This window comes from Antechinus flavipes, chromosome 2 (genome assembly GCF_016432865.1).
Source record: "Antechinus flavipes isolate AdamAnt ecotype Samford, QLD, Australia chromosome 2, AdamAnt_v2, whole genome shotgun sequence".
Taxonomy (NCBI): Eukaryota; Metazoa; Chordata; class Mammalia; order Dasyuromorphia; family Dasyuridae; genus Antechinus; species Antechinus flavipes.
The window spans coordinates 412,684,115-412,704,362 of record NC_067399.1 but is presented as its reverse complement, the minus strand read 5'-3'; the positions used below and the strand labels follow the sequence as shown (position 1 = coordinate 412,704,362).

The window sequence follows — 20,248 nt, the reverse complement described above, 5'->3', positions numbered from 1 at the left end:
TTGTCTTGCTGTATATTTCTTTGTTGGTTTTGTTTACTTTATTTGGGATTTGTTAAAAAAAAAAAACCAAAACTCTTCCCATGCTTTTCTGAATTCTTTTCATCATTTCTTACAGTGCAATAATATTCCATTTTACCCATAAACTGTAATATATTTAGTCATGTCCTAAAAGAGATTATTTTACCTACTGGTGCTTATGGGACCTTTCTTCCTATTCTTTTGTTTCTTTAAAGTACTGTCATTTCCACTTTCATTTCCAAAGTTATTAAATGCCTAAAATGTGCAAACCACATGATATTTGTTTGTTGAATCATGATCTTCAGAATAATAACTACAAAAAAGGAATTTATAAGTGAATTTGGGATCTTATAAGATCAGTATCTCACTAGTTAATTCATAGGTAATGGTTACAAAGCAAATGTTGGGGAATATATCTTACAAATGGAGAATAGTTATTTCTAGTGTATGAAAAATGGGCTTTGGTCCATTCTATGGTATCATTCTTATGCCTCAGTCAGTTATGCAGTAATTAAATATTTATTAAATATCTACAATTTGTCAGGCACTTGTTAACCTCAAAGAATAAATTATCATTTTTAATTGAGGATTTGACATACAATCAATTGATCAATCAATAAGTCAAGTCAGCAAATATTTAAGAACTTACATATTGGGCAATGTGCTAAATGCTATGAATACAAATTTAAGCAGAAAACCATTCTCTGTCCTTGAGCAACTAATATTCTAATAGGGGAAGGAAAAAGAAAAGGGAAAAAATAAGCTTTTATAGGATCTATTATGTGGCAAGAACTATGCTTCATACAGTCACCCTGTTAAGTTAGTGCTGTTATTATTCTCGTTTTAAAGGTGAGGAAACTGAGGCAAACAAATATTAGGTGGCTTGCTCTGGTCACAAAACTCATAAATTTTTGAGGACAGATTTGAACTGAGGTATTCTAGTCTTTAGGCCTAGTGTTTTATATACTACATTGAAGGGCAAAGATATGGATCTACAAAGGGAAATGGAGTGTAGTGATAGAAATGAGGACATAATTGGCCTGAAGGCCCATGCATTTAGAAGTAATATAGAAAGATTTAATGTTTCGTGGTTCTTAAGCTGTCTTGAAATAAGACAGAGGTAAGGAGGGAATGTATTCTACATATGTTGTTAATGTTGTTGTTTCTCCTTTGTTCTCGAAGAGGACCATGACATCAAGCAGGTGATGCTGTGACATGCAAGTGAATTGGATTTAAGTGAGGGAGGGGGCAAGATCACTTGCCTTACTTTCTCTTATAGAACCATCTGTGTTCATTGGAAAGATATAGATCAAGATGACTGGAGATGCTTCTGAATGAAATGGGAGACTTTGGCCTTTGTATGTGTGTGTATGAGGTGCTTAATAACAAATGCTTATTCTACATATGAGGGACAGCCAACCAGTGCAATGTTAAGAGAGAGAAGAGAAGTCTAAGGGGGCTAATATTTATGCATTTAGAAAGTAGCCTAGAATACTTTGAGTTTAAAGGATTTGCCTAGTGTGTAAGAGGCATTACTTAAGTCAGGGTCTTCCAAATTTTGAGGCGCTTTCTCTTACTACTATACCATATTAACTCTTCCCTTCCTCTTTCCCTCCCCAAAGGAAAGGACAGGATATAGATCTCAAAGATTAATTCCATTTCTGATCTAATCTAGTCATGGGATACAGATAAAAGGAGTGAGAAATGTCCATTTAACTGTAACTAAATGATATAATCACACTGTTAAGTTTATCTAGGTCCTTAAGATATTTGTCTAAAATAAATAAATAAATAAATAAAAAAATAAAAAAGTACCCTTCAGAGTTAAAAGCTATTTCTACTCTTGTTTATGGTGGCTAAAAATCTGTTGGGAGCAAAAGACTGATAAATATAGGATTTGGGGGCTATGAGATTAAACCACTTGTTTTATAATCTTAATGAAGTCACTTAACCTTTCTGTGTCTTCTTGTTTTAGGCTATTAAAAAAAGAAATACTATTTTCTGTAACCTGCCTAATAGGGAGAGCTTTTGTTCAAATGAATTTTTGGTTCATATAAACTTTACAGCCCAAGAATTTATTCTACAATCACAAAATTTAATCCAATAGCAGTAAAGAAAATGTTATCTGTGCTTGTCTACTTGATGGTATGTTCTCTGCAACAAGTTTTGAAAATGGATAGGTATTTAATAAACTATACACCTAAATGTTTTGGTTCTCCTCTATTACAGTTAAACAATGGAAATTCTAACAAAAGGATGAGTTCTAAGTCAACATATTTCTTTGTTGCTGACACTAATCCAAACCTTTCTGACCCTCCACCTGTCTCCCCCCATCACAAACACCTTTTCTCCTTACTACACTTCTCACTTCTTAAGGGACCCTACTGAGCAGCCCTGTGAGTATCATAAGGCAGCAGTAGGGGCTGCCATGCTTTCTCACTCCCCAATCTGTGGCAGGAAAAAAAAATCATCAAAATGGTAAATAGTCTTTAGATTACCTAAGAAGCTTCAAGGTGAACCTGCTATTTTTACACATTGCCATTCAGATATGTAAAACAGGTCCAGGCTTTGAAACAGGCTGACAGGAAATTATGCATAAAGTCAAGCTGCATGGGGCCATGTGTTTGAGCAGCACTCAGAGTAAGATTATATTTCCCCAAAGAATACAGAGCATGGGGAGTAAGGGGGGGTGGGAAGCCCTGATCTTGAAACCTTGTTGTTAAGATGGTACCCTACAATTCTATCCCAACATAGGTCATAGAGATTCCCTATTTAAACTATATAAACAAAATTATATTGTGAGAGTTAAAAAAATTTAAAAAGTGTTTCCTATCAAATATTTTTATCATTGATTATTGCATATATGCTGTCATGCAAATCAGTGGATCAAGTGAATGAAGGATTCAATATCCTCTTTGGAACATGAAGTTAGCATTCTTTCAAGCTGTTCTCTATTCTCCCTTCTCTACTCTAACTACTAATCTCCCAGGATTTCTTTAAGCCCCAACTAAAATCCCACCTTCTATAGGAAGTCTTCTCTAAGACTTTTTAATTCCACTGCCTTTTCTACATTATTTTTCTAATTATCAGGTAATAACTTGCTTTGTATGTAATTGTTTGTATATTGTCTGCCATAATAAATTGTAAGCTCCTTAACAGCAGGAGCTGTCTTTTGCCTCTTATTATGTTTTCAGAACTTAGCATAATATCTGGAACATAGTAAGAATTTAATAACTGTTTCTATTTATTGCTGAGTTCACAACTGGTCATCTTATAATTTCATATAAAGGAGAGTTCTTATTGGATGAAACATGGAGTCAGAATTTTTACATTTAAAAGCAATTCAAAATCATCTTTTATAATATCATTCTAATTTTACTAATGAAGAAAACGGGACTTGGGGAGGAAAAAGTTACTTTGTTCAAGATCACATAGCAAACTATTGGCAAATATGGAACTAGGGAAAGATTTCCAGCTGAATCTTTGTTTCATTTCACTATGATTAAAACAATTTATTTTTTGCGGTCAAAGTAACTAGGATGCAATACTTAGAGCACTCTATCTGCAGTCATAAAGACCTCAGATGAAATGTGGCATTAGGGACTTAATAGTTGTGGAACCCTGGGCCAGTCACTTAATTTATCTCTGCCTCAGTTGTTTTTGTTTTGTTTTGTTTTTGCATTTGCAAAGCAATAATAGTACCACCTAATTCTTAGGGTGATTATGAGGACAAGATTAGGTAATATTTATAAAGCATTTGGAAATTAAGGCACTATTTAAATACTAATTACTATTATTATTAGTAGTATTACCAGTAGTAGTACTTTGTCTATGAAGACAAAGCAAAGAAATACAGTTTGGAGATAGCCTATGGGAATACCCAGTTTGGAGAGAGTTCAAACCTGAACTCTTATGTAAAGGAATGCATTTATTAGCCTCTTGATCTGTGAAGTCCAAAGATTACCTTCTATGAGAAGGGGAATGGAGTGGAGAAAAGTTATGTGGTTGAATGCACTTATATACTGAGACATACAATATTGACAATTACTGTACCATACTACTGCCATCTTTGTGAAGTACACCCACTACTCTCGGTGAAAGAAAACTCAATTATTATTCAAGCTGTCAGAATATTGTTGTTTTCTAAAAGGCATGGTGAGTCATGTGAAGAAAGAAAGATAGTTTTTTTTTTTTTAATGTTTAATATTATCTCACATTGATATGACTCTTTAAAAGTGTACAAAGTACTTTGCATAAATTATTATGTCATTTAATCCTTATAACAACCCTGTAAGTAAGGGCCATTATTATCTTCAATTTACTGTTGAGGAAACTGATCCCCAGAGTTAATAAATATATAGAGGGCTACAAAACCCAATTTTTTCGGAAATCTAGTCACTCTGATGCTTTATCCCTTCCACCACAACATCATAGGATGCTTTGCTGTGAAAAAAAAAAAACATTATCCCTTCTTGTCCCTCTATTATAGAGTATTTTTGTAGCTTCAAATCAGGGTAGCAAACTGATCACCAAATACTCAAAAGACTGTAAATAAGCCCTCTCCAAAAGAAGTATCTTTCAAGCTCAGAGAGCTAAAACTGCACACACACAGAGACTTCAGGGCTTTTAACTTATTTAAAGGGTGCTATCCCTTACTATATTGTTGAATCTATCTAATTTCTGAAACTGTGATTTGGAATTAAAACCATTTTATTTAAAAGCCTTGCTGAAGTCCTTATCTTAGCCAAATAAGAGACCCACACAACTGCCTACAGAATATGCTTCTTTGCAAAAGCAAGGAGTGTGTGTGTGTGTGTGTGTGTGTGTAGGTGTGTGTGTGTGTGTGTAGGTGTGTGTATTCATGGGAAAGGAGAGACAGACAGAAACAGTCAGCCAAAGAAAAAGAGAGAGAGACAGAGACAGACAGAAAGAGAGAGAGAGAGAGAGACAGAGACAGAGAAACAGAGAGACAGAAAGAGACAGAGAATGTATGAACTCCATTGGCAAATACCCAGTTAAGGGATATTTTTTGGCATTTGTTAAAAGAGAACCTGTAGGCTCCTGGAAGAATGATAAAGCAATCAATAATATAACTGTATTTTTATAGTCAACATTATATCCTAATTCATAACAACCATTAATTCACCCCAATTATTTAAAAAAAATAACTTGCAGATTTGCTTCAAAAAATCATGCTCTACTTTTGTTCAACTTAGGCTCCAAAATGCAGATTAATTACATATCAGCACCAAATGTTTAATCACAGGTATTAATAAAATATTCTTTTATCTGTATGTAGGTTCTCCATGAGTTCTTTACTACTGGGACATCAGAAGGTCTGATTATTCAACCTTTTAGAAAGTCCCAGGATTAGTTTGGTTGTTTTGGGAGAAATCTTAAAATATGAATGCATGGTCTATACATGGTCCTTGGGATCAAAATATTTTTGCTGAAAACACTTGAGGCCCCTCTGAACAAAAATACTGCTTAGGTATAGTCATATCATTTGCATTTAAAATATTTTTGCTGACATCTTAGATATTAAGATGAGAGATACTCCATAAAGAGGGACAGAATCTATATAGATAGCTATGGAATTTGAACAAATTCTCTGAAAGATGGAAGCTCTTTGGTTTTAATTTAACATACAAATCCTAAATGTAATTCTGTAGTAAATAAATATTACCATACCAACTGAGTTATTCCAGCACAAAAGAAGGTTATAAGAGAAAGAATTCTGGCCTGGGAGTAAGGAAACCTGAGCCCTGCTTCTAGTTCTATGATTCAGTAACTATGCAACATGGAGGAATTCACTTGCCTTTACTAGTTCTTAGTTTTCTTGTCTATAAAATAAGGCGTAGGATCCTGGTCCTTTGTTTATTTCTTTAATGAAATACAAGATAAGCTGTCTTTACAACTCAAAGGATAGGGGAGCAGAGCCGAAATGGTGGAAAATAGGTCTTTGAGCTCTTTCTGGTTTCCCTGAGATCAACATCAGATCAAGCTTCTGAACTGGGTTTGGAGTGACAGAACCCACAAATATTTGGAGTGTAACAAATTTCCAGCAGAAGATATTTTGGAAAAAATACTTCAGGAAAGGTCTGTCTCAATTGGACAGGGGTGAGCAGAGGGAAGGAGGGAAGTGATGTGGGAGGAATGGTGGTAAAAGGTGGCCTAGCATTAGTGCAGTGCAGGGCACAGGGCAGTGCAGGTTCCTCATGCCGGGGGTATTTACCTGAAAATCATGATGAAAAAAAGATTCTAGACAACATCTTTCAGGAAATCATCAAGGAACACTACCTTGATATCCTAGAGATAGAAGGTAAAATAGACATTTCAAGTATCTACTGATCAGCTTCTGAAAGAAACCCCAAAATGAAAACTCTAAGCAATATCACAGCTGAATTCCAGAATTATCAAATCAAGGAGAAAATATTGAAAATAACAAGAAAGAAACAATGCAAATCACAAAAGCCACAATCAGGATTACCTAGGACCTGGCACCTTCCACTTTAAAGGGCTGAAGGACCTGAAATATGTTATTCCAGAAGGCAAAGGAATTGGACTGCAGGCAAGAATCAACTATCCAGAAAAATTAAGGATTATTTTTTTTTTAGGAAAAAAGATGGATTTTCAATTAAATAGATATATTTCATTTATTTTTGATGAAAAGAGCAGAGCTGAGCAGAAAATTTGATCTTTAAATATAGATTTCAAGAGAAGCATAAAAAGTAAAAAGAAAAAATGTTTTTGAAAGGTTTACACCTCTACATGGGAAGATGATATGATATGTTTAGCTCTCAATAAATGTGTTTTTGTTAGGGATATACTTAGAGGATGTAGGTATAATTTGACTTTACTGTATTGACCTAAAAAAGAAACTAGGGGTGGAAAAGAAATTGTACTAGAAGAAGAGGAAAGGGGGGTAAAATTGAGTAAATTATATCAAATGAAGAAGCAAAAAAGACTGATTACAATTGAGAGGAAGAAGGGAGAGAGATAAGTATTGGGTGTACTTTAATCTCATCAGATTTGGTTGAAAGGGAGAATATTAGATATATTTAGTTTGAAAGAGAAACTTGTCTCATACTATAGGAAAGTAGAAGGGAAAAGGGAAAGGAAAAGGAGAGGCTAATAGAAGGAAGAAGAGAAGTAAAAGGGGAAGAGAATAAGAAAGGAGGAGGGACTGTAAAAAAGAAGGGATGCTTGAGGGAAGTGGTGGTCAGAAACAAACCACTGGGAGGAGGGAAAGTAGAGAAAGAAAGAGAAAAGTAGTTGGGGAAGTTGGGGAAAAAAAGACTAGCTCTCTGGAAGATCTTGGGACCAGCCCAAGTCCTTGGTATTAGTGGAGAAGTAATGAAGGCAGGAGAGCCACCATGAGGCTGGTCAAGTCTTCTCTCTCTATCTCCAAGTCTGTCTCCCTGTCTAAACCAGTCTCTTCCAAAGTCCAGGAGGCAGGAGAGCTACTACTAGGCTGATAAAAGATGGCATGTCTGTGGCTAACTTTGTCCTCAGTTTAAATACTCTATTACAAGTACATCATCATAGATGTCAATCTTGTAGAATAGGTGTCAACTTGTAGAACTCTACTAAGTACTAAGTACATATAAACTAGAGAATCATTATCTTAATTCCACCGAGTTAAGACCTTGTTTTAGGATTAAATTAATCATACTGAACTAGAGAACTATTAATCACCATGCTAAACTAGAAAAACATTGTCTTATCAATTCCACTGAGTTAACACCTTGTTGTAAGAATTCTAGTTTCAAATACATTTACAAATAGTTAGAAATTTTAACTGTGAATGTGAATGGGATGAATTCTCCCATAAAATGGAAGCAGATTGCAGCCTGGATTAAAAGCCAGAATTCTATAATATGCTGTTTACAAGAAACACATTCAAAGGATAATGATACATATAGAGTAAAGGTAAAAGGCTAGAGTAGAATGTATTATGTTTTAACTGAAATTAAAAAAAAAACAAAAAACAAAAAACAAACAGGTGTTAGATTTTTGATCTCAGATCAAGCAAAAACAAAAATAGACCGAATTAAAAGAGATAAGGAAAGAAACTACATTTTGGTAATGGGTACCGTAGATAATAAAGTAATATCAGTACTAAACATATATCCACCAAATGGTATAACATCTAAATTTCTAGAGAGAAGTTAAGAGATTTGCAAGAAGGAATAGACAGTAAAACTATACTAGTAGGGGATCTCAACCATGCTTTCTCAGAACTAAAATTGAATACAAAATTAATAAGAAAGAAAGTTAAGGAGGTAAGTAGAGTTTTAGAACGTTAGGTATGATAAACCTTTGGAGAAAATTGAATGGAGACAGAAAGGAATGTACTTTTTTCTTTGGAAAATAATTTAATTCTAAAGAATGAATGTGTGAAACAACAAATCATGTACACAATTGATAATTTCATCCAAGAAAATGACAATAAGACAACATGCCAAAATTTATGGGATGCAGGGAAAACAGTTCTAAGGGGAAATTTTATATCTCTAGATGCTTGCTTGCATAAAATAGAGAAAGAGAAGACCAATAAACTGGGCATGCAAAAAGATTAAATGCCAAATTTAATTTAATATTTAATTAAATTGAAATTTTAAATTAATTTCCAAATTTGAAATTCTGAAAATAAAAGGGGAAATTAAAAGTGAGTAGAATTGGGAGAACAATGTACGTGGCTACAACAAGATTATGCAATGATAAATTCTCATCGATGTGCCTATTTTCAGCAATGAGGTGATTCAAGCCAATTCCAGTGGACTTGTGATAGAGAAGACCATCTGAACCCAGAGAGAGGACTGTGGAGACTGAAGGTGGATCACAGCATAGTATTTTCACTTTTTTGTTGCTGTTTGCTTGCTTTTTGTTTTCTTTCTCATCTTTTCCCCTTTTTGTCTTGATTTTTTCTTATGCAACATAATAATTATGGAAAGGTGTAAAGAATAACTGCACATGCTTAACATATTTTGAATTGCTTGCTGTTTGTAGAAGGGGGTGGGAGGAAGGGAGGCAGAAAAATATTTGGAACACGGGATTTTGTAGGGGTGAATGTTGAAAACTGTTCATATATTTTGAAAATAAAAAGCTTTTTTTTTTTTTTTAAAATCAAAGGATAGGGAGGTGATCTACATTTTCATTTGTGCAAGACATTTCCATATAGGGAAATTCTATTTATTAATACAGGTTCTGCTCTCTAATTTAACATCTTCGACAACTGTCTGAGAGCTTAAATAACATCTCATATAGACAGTACATGGCACAGGCAGGACTAAACTCACCTTTTTCCAACTTCAAGGGTCTCTCTATCCATTGTGCTACTTTGTGGAAATATTATAACAAAAATTATATTCAGAGAAGTCAACTTTTGTTTAGCAAATGTTAAATCAGTGCCTATCCCAGATTCTTGCACATAGGACTTGGAAGAATGGTTGCTTGATTAGATTGAAATGAAACATTGCCCAGAGAGGAGGGATTTAAAATAATGATGCAAAATCCGATATTTATATAGGATTTTATAGCTCAAGAAGAGCTTTAATTTATTATCTTATTTGAGCCTTCTTATATCCCTGAGAAGGTATGTAAATGTCTCTGACTGCGTTCCTTCATTTCAAATACAAAATGAATATGGGAAAAGTCCTTATTGATTGATGAAGAAGGAGGAAGGAGATAAATATAAGATGGATGCATGGACCGAATCTTGGTTTCCTGCTAAGTGACCTTCAGGCCCTCTTATATTAGTCAAAGAAAGTGATAGATAAATCTAATATATTTACATAATCACACCTCAATTCTTATTGATGGAAATGAAATGCAGATAATGCCCACTTAAGGACAGATTGAGAAACAAATTCATTATTAAGAAATGAAAAATTTAAAAATCATTTGGAAGTATGTGATTTAGAATACAGTTTTCTTAGTCTCATATCTACTGGAATTTAAATTTAACTGTAAAATATCAGCTTAAGAGGGCAGTGGGATGTCCAAATTGAGGAAGCTTTGAGCACAAATCTCTCCTTGGAAGATGGTATGTTACAGTAATACCAGTCAATTCTTCCCAATAATCTCACAAATCCTACCATTACTGTGAGAAGAGCATATGAATGTCTATAGATGGATGAAAGTTAGGAACCTAGAAATCTGGAAACCTTCAATATCCTCATTCGAGCCCTACCATTGACTAAGGCAAAAGACAACTATATTTCTGGTCCTATTTTCTCATTCACCTGAAAGGAAGATGAGGGAAAGGGCAAATGATTTAACTAACTCACACCCACAAATGAATGCATATATATGTATGTGTTTTGGAGTTGATTTTAGTTTGAAGTCTAGCATTATCACTGACATCTTCTGAGGGAAGAGGAAAAAGAGTTTCCAGAGAAATTCAGACACTAAGAAAGAGTTAGTAGATCAATTTTCAAACTTTGTTTGACAGTTCAAAGGGTTGGTTAGATTAACTTGGAAAAGGCCAAATATATATATATATATATATATATATATATATATATATATGACTTAGTTCCAAGGGAATACTTCAGAGATTTATGGTTCTTGAAAGTGACCAGAGCATTAAATTTTTGGAGACTTGATTTGTTTTTCACTGTCAGGATTATTCTCTCCAACTTCACACTTTCATTTAGCAAATCAAGAGATGTTACAAACCCCTGACCTAACCTAATACAAATAATGTTTATATTACAGTACATCTGATTATAACCAGTCAAGTAATAAAAAAAAAAAAAAGTACATCTGACATTTCACAGACTTTAAAACAAACCAAAACAAAACACCTTTCCCAAACCTTTTTGGCCAAAAGACTCAGTTCTAGAGTCATATCCGTATTCCTCAACCTATTCTCATTCTTTCTACTCCATCACAATGTTTTCTTTAATTAATTTACATAGAAGTATTTCTGAAACCATCCAGATAGCAGGGTTGGCTTCATTTGATTTATCAACACATGCCATTGAGAAAAATGTGAATGCCTGTCTTCTTTTCTTTTCAGGCCTTTTCATTGTTACCTCTATGAACAAAGAAATCTACTCTAGAAATAGAGTCATTTAATAAGGGGAGGTTGGCTGTCTGATGTAAAAAAGGTTCTCTATCTCTTTCTTTCCTGTCTGCTTGTCTGCCCACCTGTCCACCCGCCCATCAGACAGTAGGAGTTTTGTGTTCAATATGTGTCTATTTGGAGATAGAGGAAGAGGCCAAAAGTACTAATGGAATGACAGCTGTACTGTCTCAGTGGCTATTGCTGGACTTGGTCTCCTCCTAATATCCATTTCTAAACCCTGATTGTGATTTGATTATATAATGAAGCAAAGTAACATGAAGGTTTGGGAAAAGCTTGCACTGGAGTCCATTTTCACAAGATTATCTTTGGGATTCAGATCTCAGCGATGTTGGTTTTCAATTTACATGTCAAAGAATGAATTCCAATTACAGCTTGTTATGTGTGTGGGGAACCATTTTTTTTTCTTTTTATAAAGGACTGATTTGTGTGCAGCCCTAAAATTAAGCACATTCTGTCCAAAGGGAAAGAAAAAGATTATGTCTGTGGAGTGCCAAGTCCAGTAAAAACTGAATTGGGGAGAGAAACATTTGAAAGGCAGAGTATTGACATATTTGTGCACAATTTTTCATCTTTCTTATGGGTTCCATGTTATCTGGAATTCACAGAAAGGAAACCAGTATCCATCAATGATATATTACAGTTGGCTATTGGTATATTCCACAGATGGCATTCCATCTTTTATTAGAGCTCTTAATGTTGGCATGATAAGGTCTAGATGTTCCTGGCCTCCTTATTTAAAGAGGCAGAGGTATTTAATTAACTTAACTTTCAAATTATAATTTGGATTTTTTGTTTTAAATCATAGTTTTAGAACTTAGAAAAGAATTTATAATCATTTCTACTCCTGTTGTAAAGATGATGAAACTGAAGCCCAGAGGGGGAAATTAATTTCATAAAGGCAAATAGATAGAACTAGAATTGAGGCCTCTTTACTCCCAGATAAGGTGTCTTCTCATCAAAATTCCTCCCCACCATTATGTAGAGTTCTAACCTAGTAAGAGTTCCAAATCAGAAATAGAGTATAGAAACAATTATAGAGTGTTAGATTTTTCTTACATTTTTGTCATATGATTATATTTTTAAAGAGATAATTTCTACATAATTTTGTTTTAATTCTATTGTAAGCTAAGTGTGTTTGCTGTTTTGGAATTATCAAGAGGGGAAATGATGAACAAAATGAACTATTTTGAATCAAATTAATCAAAGTGAATCAAATGAAACAAAAGAACCATTTTATCCAGAGAAGATCATGGTCTTCCCAGCATCTATGGGAACAACTGTTCGTCTATATATCAGGGAGATTTTAACCACTTGGAAGAAATCTGGTATTGAAATAATGTGCAAATTAAAGCTTTATTTTATCCCTCCCTGGAGACTGGAAATGAAATTTCATAGTTTTAGTTCCAAGATCTTCAGAGAGGAACTGGGCCTTCCAGAACTTATCCTCATCACTCATTATCTATTCTGCCCCCGCAAGTATCCAAGCAATGTACAGAACTTGGTGGTGGTGGAGGATATTAATGGATACATGGTGAAGAATGATTCACTTGCTGTAGTATTTCATAGGATATAAAGAAATAACAAATAAGGGTTACTAATTCTAAGCAGGATGATCTTGTGACTTATGTAGTGCTTAAATTAGACTGAAAAGCTAAAAACTTCTGCCTTTTAAATATTTGCACCCGTTCTTCCAAATGTCTGATTCACCAAACTCACATAGCCCATCCCTTTTTAGAGGATCAAAGGAAGCCTTCAAGATTCTTTTCAAGGCTCTCTTTCAAAAGCAACAATCTCAGATAAAAGATTAGACATATAATTCTTTTGGCTGGGATGACCCAATTTGATTTAAGAGGTTAATAGGAAAGAATCTTGGGTTTCTTTAGGAGTAGCAGAGACAAGAGATTCAGAAACAGTTGAGCTTTGAAGGAAAGATAATGTCAGAAAAAGATAGGGAAAATTACCTAATTATACCATTTCCCCCAGAAAATTCTGTTTTCTTTTTTTTTTTGTTCTTAGTTGTGTTTTTTTCTTTTTTTTAATGAAAAAGGAACCCCAAACCAGGGATATCATTTCAACAAACACTAAAAATATTCATTATCCTTTTAGTATGGGCAATTCTTTGATTCACAGAGATCCCTATTAAACTATCCTAAGGAATTGTGTACCCTATAGTTGCATTTTCAAATTTTCATTAGTTGGTCATCAGATGACAAACATATAGTGCCATATGTTTGATAGCAAAAGTGCCAAGGTGAAGCCTTTTACATGAATCCTTGATTCCATCTTCTCTAATTTTCTTTATCTAAATGCAACCTCAACCAACTTCCCACTCTCTTCCTTCTTTTTCTCCTCCTCCTTCTCCTCTTCCTTTTCCTTCTCCTCCTTTTTCCTTCTTTTTCTTCTTCCTTCTTCTTCTTCAAATTCTTTTTCTTCTTTTCTTCCCTTATCTCTAAACTTCAAATCCTTCCTACATTTGTCTTTTGATTTTTTGTTTTTTTAAAACTTCAATGTGCCCAAGTCTACTTCATCTCCCCGGGGGGGGGGGGGAACAACAACAACAATCTTTTTTGGACATTTTATAGATGCCTCAAATTATTTCACTATATATTTCCTTCCTTTCTCAGCTAAATTCCTAGAAATAGCTAAATACTCACTCCCCAACCTTTTACAATCTGGCTTCCACCCTCATAATTTAACTGCAACAGCTTTTTTCAAAGTTGTCAAAGATTTCTTATTTACCAAATCTGATGGTCACATTTCAGAGCTTATCCTTTTTAAACTATCTGTTGCACTTGATACTTTTCCTTAGGGATGTTTTCTCCTTTCCAGGTGTTCTGAAAGTTTCTCAACTCAGCTCAAATCAAATAAGTTAACACATCTAAAGTATTTTGCATAACTTAAATTTCTATGTAAATATTAGCTATCATTATCATCCTACTTGAATGATTATTTTCTCTCCTATGTTGGCTGACCATACAATTTTGAACTGTGTGTTATCCAAGGTTCTTAATTTGGTTTTCTTCTTTTCTTTCTCTATGTACTTTCCTCACCTTATCATCTCCCTTGAGTTTAATTATTATAATATTTAGGTGACTAAGAAGTCCATATATTTACTCCTAGTTCTTCCCCTGAGCTTTAGTTTCAATCCCTTCAATCACCAATTGTTGATTTCAAACTGATTTTCTCAAAAACATCCCAAACTAAATGGAACTAATGGTGAACTTACCATTTATTTCTTTTTTTTTTTTTAACTGCCAAAAATAGCCTCAGTGTTATAGTCTTCATAACCATGCTAGTAACCATGGTTTTATTCTAGAGTGATCATTCTCTGTCATGGTAGATATGCATTAATTTTGGTGGTTTAGACAACATTTCTTATATTTGACCTCATCTCTAATACACTGTTGCCATCCTAGTTCAAATCCATCCTAACTTCTTTCCCAGATTATCACAAAAGCCTCCTAATTGGTGTCTCTTCTTTAAATCTCTCTCCTATTTTGATCCCACCCATTTTGCTATTTAATTTACTTTCCTCAAGTTTATTTGTGATCATGTCATTCCTGAATTCAATTATTACCAGATTTTTGAGCATACCTAGTTTGTATAACATGGGATCTATTGCATCCCCAATCACATTTGGAGAATAATCTCCTTTGATTATCTATCTGTCTCTCTAAACCTGGAAAAACCTACCTGTCATTCCTTTTGTCATTTTCACTTGTGCTCTTTTCAGGGATTTTTATATGCTATAGAAAGCATTGGGTAGAGGGGAAATAATTTCTCCTGTTGCTTACCTTTCTTTTATCCCATGTCCAAGAAATGATCCTGGCACTGTTAGCTTCAGTTTTACGTGCAGGCGGTTATCCTCACTGGATGAAAGTTTAAACTATGGTGACCTTAGAGTTAAGACTGTAATCGAGGCCGGTCAGGCTAGTGTGGAGACCATGAAAAACTAGGGTACCTGAGACTCAAACCCAAGGAGGAACATTTGTACTTGAAACTAGGAACTATGCTTTGTGGAAACCAAACTAAATTACACATATGTTGTCCCTGTGAGGTAGTACATAGGGAGGGGCCTTCTTCATGCTACTAAATTTGGATATTTGTAATTATACTTTATGAAGTGTTCCTTCATAAAATATCCTATGTTATAAAATCTATTGTCAATAGGATAAAATATACTCTCCTTCATTTAGTTTTTTAGAGTTATCAAAAGAGTCAGGTGGACAATTAGATAGCATAATGCATAGAGTATGGCCTTAGAAACAGGAAAACATCTTCATCAATTTCCCTCAGACAGTTACTAGTTGTGTGAACTCATTCAAGTCACTTAGCCCTCTGTATCTCATCTGTAAAATGAGTTGGATGAGTAAATTATAAATCACTCCAATATCTTTGCTAATAAGACCCCAAAAAGGGTTATGAAGAATCAGGCACATTTGAAATGCCCCCATAACAACAACCAAGAGGTGTATAGGAGGATATTGGTCATATCTGAAATCAGCAAGAGGAAATTCAAGAATCTGGCCTTCACAAAATGGTCCCCTACCTACCTAAACAGTCATAATGATTATTTCTTCCCTCCCTGAACTCTGTGATCTAGCCAAAATGGACATGACATTCCATCTCTTATATCTGCCTTTGCATAAGATCTAAATATTCCTCTTTACCTCCAACTTATAGAAACTCTTTCTTTCCTTTATACAGTATACCTTTTGCACAAAAACTTTATTTATTTCCTCTAACTGTTAATACCCTTCTTTAAGTACTTTGGATTCATTTATTTTTATTTATTTGCATATATAAACTTTATTCCACAACTAATTAATGTGTGATTTTCTTCTTATTGATAGAGTTAAATGCCCTACCTTTTCAGAGCAGAGTTGGCCATAATGGGAGATTCTAGATTTTAATAGTCTGAATCCCTTTTGGGACTCTTCAAGTGAGAGTCTTCTATAAGCATCCAGTAGGCTGCCAGTTTTGAAAAAGAATATGAAAGAGGTCCAACCCATGAGCATAGTGAGCAGTCTTTATAATATTCCTATTCTCAGTTTGCTACACTAAAGACTTTAGAAAGTTTTCCCTTGGTGAGATCATTCTCTTTTGTTTGAATTGTTATCTCATTCCCAATAGGAAAATTCTTTCACTTTGTATTGTTTGGTATATATTCTTGTATGCATACTTTCTCTCATTTCACTTTAGCTACAATTTGGATAAATTATTTTCTTGGCTATTCTATATGTTTTTTTTTTCCCTGAAAGTGCTATTTGGTAGGAAAGGATCAAATCTTGGATACAGTGCTTAGCTTTCTCCTCTTTCCTCCCACATTGACAAAGCCATCAGACACTAGATGGAATCTGATCATATCTCCTAGATGGATAATATTTAAGAAACCAAATAAATATAATTCTATACTGATACTATATCTTATTGAGGAGAGCAGAATAGTCTCAGTCCCCAACTTCCTGTCTCCCCTTGCAGGAGCTGTGATAGCTGTAACAACTTTTTAACAACTCTACTTCAGTTCTATAACAATAGATTCATATTTCAAAAATATTTCAATCTCCATGCCAGTATTGTAGGTAGAGGGAAGATATATCTCCCTTTACATTCCCTATGGAATGAAATTGAAGAAGAGCTATGAGAATTCCAGTTAAAATAACTCCTCCTCCCACATCATAGAATGCATTAAATCATAAATAATGAAGAGAAGATTAGGAGTGGAGCCATAGAAAATTTCTCCCCTTGAAGGAAAAAAAGTGAAAAAAGTGTAACAAACACTGAAATATCCTAGTAAACATTAGGAGGCAGACAGGGTGATCCTTGTTGTGTCTGTGTCTGAGAAGAATAAGAAGAAATCCATATAGTTTATATAATAATATAAATCCAAATAGTTTAAGAGATAAATATCTCTTTTTCCTCATGTCTTATAATGATTAATAAAATAGTAAAAAATAAATCCATTAAATAAAATGTATAATTAAATTATATTTGATTAAAGTAGATCTCACAGAGAAGAATAGTGGATAATTCAAAATAGCATTTTCACTTTTTTGTTGTTGTTTGCTTTCATTTTGCTTTCTTTCTCATTTTTTTTCCTTTTTGATCTGATTTTTCTTGGGCAATAAGGTAATTGTATAAATATGTATACTTATACTGGATTTAACATGTTTAGCATATATGGGATTACTTGCTATCTAGGGGAGGGTTTTGGGAGAAGGAGGAGAAAATGTGGAACACAAAATTTTGCAAGGGTCAATGTTGAAAAATTATCCATGCATATGTTCTGAAAATAAAAAAAAAAAAAACTGCAATTAAAAAAAAAAAAGAATAGTGGGTGATTATGGGCAGTATCACCTCATAAAAGAAACAGCAAAAATTGAGCTTATAAAAGTTTCACAAGAGACCCACATAAGAGAAATCATTACAAATATATTTTAAGAATAGAATTAAATTCTATGATTCAATGATTCAATGTTAGACCTGGTATAAAGACAAAAAATTCTAATAATTAGAGCTACTCACAAGTGGAATGCACTTCTAGGGAAATACTGGATGGCCACCCATTGGATATGTAATAGTGTTGCTCTTTCAAATATTGTCTAGTTTGGTTGACTACTCTAATACTTTCTGATCCTAAAATTCTATGATTCTTCTCTGGAGTTTTCAATAGCCTCCATTTTTTTTTTATATGGTAAATTCCAAGATTTTTAGCCTGTTACAATCCAACTCTTTAACGCAATCTTTCTTATCTAATCTTTAGAGGCATATGCATTTTTCATGATTAATCATAGATCATCTCATATTGTGTTTAATTATTGTTACCTTTATGTATTATATATGAGACCACAGACTTTGAAGGGACTCTAGACATTGCTCAGTTCAATCCCTTTACTTTAAACCAAAAAACTAAAGAAGATAGAGTGTCTTTTTTTTTTTTTTCTGTTTCCTGCTCAGGGAAGTAAAAAAATTCTGTGTGAACTTTTTGGATTTCCTTAGAAGAATCTCATATGCACCATTTCTCATTTTATCATGTGGAAGGAGGAAGAGAGAAATAGAGTGACTTGACATATGGATAATTGATTGACTTATTGCCAGAACTAAATATGGGAGAAATATAATATCTTAAGTGTTAATATCATGCAGAAAAGTGTAGCCCGGACAGTTTCCAATATAATTTCAAGATTTGTGGCATGTTGTTATGAAAATAAATCAATACATGAGAAGAAACAACAACAGACAGCCTCACCACACTTAGGCCTTAGTATTCCAGGGAGGAACTGGTGGTGTCTATTTCTCTAACACAGAATGAACACAACATGTTGAATTTAGGTTGAGTGACCTAGATAAGTATCTGAGCTGAAATCAATACACCCCCTCTCTGTATCTCAGACATAGAGTAAAATTCTGAATGACAGAGCAGGGAAATGCCTTATTTGTCACATAGCTAAATCTTTCACCCTTCAGGAAAGGAAAGGCACTGAAGAAATTGGACTTGTAATTATAGCAAACAGAATGCTTTTTCCTGTTCTCCAATGCCACTACTGCACATAGCCCAAGGCAAAAGTAGCTTATTTGTGGTGTCCTCTCCTACTTCCTTAAAAGATATTATTCTCCTTTTGCTGCCAACCCTCTCTTACAGGTATGCAAAGCTGTTCTAATTTCAGTAACTCACCCAAGATCTGCCAAAAGATACTTCTGAATATTTCGATCCAACCTCCCCAAGATCAGAATCCCTATTGTCCCTTTCTATTACACTGAGTTATCTTTTGGGAGAGTATTCTAACCAACTTCTTTGGAGAGAAGAATTAATGAATGATATACTGTGAGGAAAATGTTTTAACAGGATTCTTGAAGACAATGTTTTAGAATAGGACAATTAGAAAAGAGTCAATAATGTTGCAATTTCTAATGTTAGTCAATAGATAGAAATTTTTGATACTGTAAAAGGAAATTACTAGTGGAAAATAATAATGATTACATAATTTATATAGCATTCTGAGATTTACATTGTCCTTTCATTAAAACAATCAAATTAGGCAAAGTTAAACAGTTACTATTATATCTATTTTGAAGAAAAAAAAATGGATTCCATGTGTGCAGACCTTTGTCACCTTCCCATCCCCAATAAAGTCAAGTGACTTCCCATTATTAATAGGATCAAAAATAAAATCTTTTTGACTTTTAAAGTCTTTTATTCTTGATTTCTTCCTACCTTTTCAATCTTTTTATACATGACTTTTCGACAAGTGATAATGGATACCATCTAGCTAAATTCCTTCAGATTTTTCTATCATGACCCAGAAAGTTCTTCATCCTGTAAGATCATAGCCGTAGAACTAACTGCTCCTTAGTTCTAACTAATAGCTCATAGAACCTCTTCCTCTCGGCCCTGTCTTACTAGAGGGCAGAGAAGAGAGTTTTTTTTTTCTGAACTTACATTTAAAGAGAGCACCTACACCAGCTGCCCCTTCATTTTCCTTCCAGCCAAATTCCTCTAGACTTCTCTATCATTCATCCATGCCAGGCACCTTACTCCCACTTCCACTTTTTAGTATCTCTGTGTGTGTGTGTGTGTGTGTGTGTATGTGAATGTGTTATCTTCCCTGTTAGAGTTAAGCTCCTTGAGGGCAGAGAATACCTTTTTAAAAATTTATTTATTTACGGTCAAAGGATATGAACAGACAATTCTCAGATGATGAAACTGAAACTATTTCTAGCCATATGAAAAGATGCTCCAAGTCATTATTAATCAGAGAAATGCAAATTAAGACAACTCTGAGATACCACTACACACCTGTCAGATTGGCTAGAGTGACAGGGAAAGATAATGCAGAACGTTGGAAGGGATGTGGGAAAACTGGGACACTGATACATGTTATGGAATGTTATTGTTCTGTGAGAAATGACCAGCAGGATGAATACAGAGAGGCTTGGGGAGACTTACATGAACTGATGCTGAGTGAAATGAGCAGAACCAGGAGATCATTATATATCTCAACAACGATACTGTTTGAGGATGTATTCTGACAAAGTGGGTTTCTTTGACAAAGAGAAGATCTAACTCAGTTTCAATTGATCAAAAATGGACAGAAGCAGCTACACCCAAAGAAAGAACACTGGTAAATGAATGTA

The 20,248-nt window shown here is 34.1% G+C and overlaps 1 protein-coding gene across 2 annotated transcripts in view; it reads right to left on the bottom strand.

The window, feature by feature from the left end:
* The window catches only part of GABRG2 (gamma-aminobutyric acid type A receptor subunit gamma2), a 150,191-nt gene that overhangs the window by 10,911 nt on the left and 119,032 nt on the right, over positions 1-20,248 (bottom strand). The gene's annotated exons all lie outside the window — the stretch shown is intronic.